Below are 3,815 nucleotides of genomic sequence, written 5' to 3'. Positions count from 1 at the left end.
GGCCGAGGAGTTGTCTCAGCTCAAACTGTGCAGCCTAGCTGTGTGCATGGCCGAGGAGTTGTCTTTACTATCACAACCAGGGAAGCTGTCAAAGTTTGAAACAAAAGAAATTTCTTCGTTAAGTAACTCTAGTTGCAAAGGGTAATACTCCTGTGAAGTAGTTCCACTTAAAAATGGAAATCATTTTAAGAATAAGTAAGTGATGGAGTGATAGAACCGTAATGTGTTATTCAAGGAGGCTAAAGGTATTTTGTCTCCACATTTTGACTCTGTATTTGGGATGAACAGGACAACACCCAAGCTCTGTAGCGAGACCCCACCTGCGTGGACCATCATCCACGCTGATACTAACCCGGAGTCTGAACAGGTGTTCAGATCCAATCCCCCCTTTAAAATTAGTTTCTTATATACGTTGTGTGGTTTTTACTGTTACTGTCCAGGATGCCTATTTTTGGAATAAGCATTTTAAAATTCTAAAACAATTCTGACTTGGTTCCTAATAAGTCTAGCCAGTGAATTAAATGATAGGCGATAACAAAATGCTGCCGTGTGGACTGTGATGTATTTGCCAGCTTTCTTGGGAAATGAATTTTTATGATGGAATCATAAACCTTGAAAAGTCAGAATTATCTATGAAACGGATGTTAACACTTAGATTTGTTATACTTGATGCTTCCAGTTAGAATAAAAACGCTTTCTGTTTTCCTTCTTGTGTGCTTGATAATGTGGTGAATTGCTATTTATCTCTCTCTCGGGGGCGGGCGGGGGGGAGACATGCACAGAAGAGGCTTCCAAATACGGATACACTCAAGTATTGGTTTCTGTTAATTTTCAAAGAGGTTTTTAACCTACTAACTTGCTTAAAATATATTTACCAGGCAGGGAGATGCTCATGGTATTAAAATAGTCAATAGGTGTGTATTCATGAATGTTCTATTTTACTCAGTCACTATTTTGAATATTTTTTATATATATTAGTTCATTTAATCATCACAGTAACCCCACAGGTAGTTGAGAATGTTAAGGCTTTAAAGGGGGTTAAGCTCTTGCCCGGGTTAAATTCCTGCAGAGTGGCAGAGTCAGAGTTTGGGGTCATTCACTATGAATCCCAAACCCTCTTTCCTAACCGCTGTGTGATACTGCGGCTTTTATGACTACACTAATGTGAAAAAAATGCCACACTAATGATATTTTGAAGTTTATCCTTTAAAATGTACATTTACTCAAAATATGAGAAATAGAGTGCTTAGCCTTTTTCTCTATGTTACTAAATTTTGACAGATACTGAGTTTTGCTTCATTAAATACATAGAATTGACAAACACACATGGAACTTTTTTGCTAAAAATGAAAAATATAAAAAAAATAGATTGGGATACATGGATTGTTTTGGATGAGTCAAATTAACCCATTCATAGACTGACTGCAGAGTGAGTAAATTGGCCCATTTCATCAGTCTTTGAATAAAATCATTCACATCATTGGATAGAACAGACTTGAAGTATCTTAATTTTTAGTGTTTTTTTTTTCTTTTTGATGACAGACTCTTTAAGTATTATTTCAAAAGCTGATCTGTTCGACATAAAATAATTTGGAAAACTTTTTATGAGTGTTTATAATTTTTAACACATTATGTTTCCACGGATTTTGTTTTCCTTTATTACTCTTTGAGGAGTTTGCATATTTGCTAACAAGAGTAAGGCAGAGGTTAGCTTGTCATTACATGTGTTATGCTGATATTTATACAATTTCAGCCATATCTATTTAAAGTTATCTTTTACTTCCATTTTCTATAGAATGCTCCACATCATATGCAGAAATTAAAGTACCACTAATTACAATGTTAATCAATGTTTTTTTTTTTTTTTTTTTTTTTTTTTCTGGCAGTTTGTGGCTAGGGCCGGGTTTGAACCCGCCACCTCTGGTATATGGGGCCAGCGCCCTACTCCATGAGCCACAGGTGCCGCCCAGTGTTAATTAATGTTTTATAATATGAATATAACTTTTTAGCGCAGACCGCCTTTCTACATGTATGCTGAATACATGCACACAGGTACATGCATATGTACATATAGAGAAATATTGATGCATATTTTGAACATGCACAGCACAAACACGTTTGCACTTGCCAAGTTGCTTCTAGGTGATGCCCACTGACCTTCCAGTGTAGAGAAATTATTAATCTCATTTGAACTTATTTTCATTAATCACATTTCAAGTTGGTTGTTGTAGACCAATAAAATTGTAAAAGTTTTGTTAAAATAAAATGTTTACAAATGAATTTGAATAAAACTATTTTGATAGGAGCAAATATGCTGCAATATAAAAGAGAGCACAGTGACGCTAAGAATAAACCGCGCTGTGTTTCTGCTCAGTACGTTCTCTGTGCCGTCACTTCTCTGTATTAGTGCGGCTAATCATGAGCTGACAAAACAGAGATCACCTGAAAAATAGTGCTAATGAGGACGTGTATCTCTCTGAACAAGGTAGAGCGTGGTGTGCTCATTATGGGAAGCAAACAGGGAAAATGCGGGATTGAACCTCAAGCAGTGTCATGATGAAGATTTCAAATAATTTAATAGGTGCTTTGGATAAATACGCTGTAACCTTCACAGCAAAATACCCGCTCCTTTCCTTTGTACTGTGTTAACCCCGTTTTGTTTTCAGTCATGGATGATTTGGTTTGTAGCAGATGAGGGACTAAAATTTGCAGCAGTGATTCCAGTTCTTCAGAGAATCGACTTGGACTCAAGTACCATATCTACAAGGATCGCTTTTTATGCAAAAGTTATTTTTGCCAGTATATGATGATAGATTTATAAGCAAAACATACTTTATGTATTTCCTAAAATTTGTTATCCAAACCAGCTTGGAGGGGCTCTTCTTGGCGTCTGACCTGGTAGTATTGTGATCAATAGATCAGTCTCCTGACTGGGAGCAGCGCCTTTCTGCGTTTAGACAAGATATTCGCACTACGCCTGGCTGCGGGTGGTGTTCAGTTTACAAATACAAACAGAAAATTTTACCAAAATCACGCAAAGGGACTGATATTTCTTACTGTTGGAAATGTTGCATTTTCATGATAATGAACCCACAGTGGTGTGAGGCTGCTGCCATCCCTCAGGCCTCTCTTCCTGAGCTTCCTATTGAGCACTCTGTAGTCAAGGACTAGTGATGAAGAAGCTGAATTTACAAAGATCCAGAAATTTCAGTACAGCTCAGTTTCATTTTTTGATGTTTCCCTGCTCCTATAGATTTCTGGCGGCATAAAATGAGTTCAAAAGGTATAGCACTGGCTACTTGAGCACCCTTTGTGTTTTTTATTTATTTTTTTTGAGACAGAGTCTCACTTTGTCACCCTCGCTAGACTGTCCTGGTGTTACAGCTGACAGCAAGCTCAAACTCTTGGGCTCAAGTGATCCTCCTGCCTCAGCCTCCCAAGTAGCTGGGACTCCAGGTGCCCATCACCACGCCCGGCTATTTTCAGAGACCAGGTCTTACTGTGGCTGGTCTCCAAATCCTAAGCTCAGGTGTCCACCCGCCTTGGCCTCCCAGAGTGCTGGGATTGCCAGGCGAGAGCCACCACATCTGTCTCACCCTCTGTTTTTTTCACAGTGGTTTCAATATATGCTTTCTTTCTAAATGAGGACCTCTGGGGAAGGGCAGCCTGACCCCCTCCTTGTCCTTACCCCCTCGCTGCACTGAACTCCTCCTGTCCTACCCCCTCCCTGCACTCACCACCTCCCCACACTCACCACCTCCCTATCCTGACCACCTCTCTGCACTGACCACCTCCCCACACTCACCACCTCCCTA

The 3,815-nt window shown here is 39.4% G+C and overlaps 1 protein-coding gene across 6 annotated transcripts in view; it reads left to right on the top strand.

The window, feature by feature from the left end:
- Window positions 1-3,815, top strand: part of SPOCK3 (SPARC/osteonectin, cwcv and kazal like domains proteoglycan 3) — a 577,544-nt gene that overhangs the window by 265,340 nt on the left and 308,389 nt on the right. The gene's annotated exons all lie outside the window — the stretch shown is intronic.

Source organism: Otolemur garnettii, unplaced genomic scaffold (assembly GCF_000181295.1).
Source record: "Otolemur garnettii isolate 467f Iridium unplaced genomic scaffold, OtoGar3 scaffold00177, whole genome shotgun sequence".
NCBI lineage: Eukaryota > Metazoa > Chordata > Mammalia > Primates > Galagidae > Otolemur > Otolemur garnettii.
This window is presented reverse-complemented; position numbering and strand designations above follow the sequence as displayed.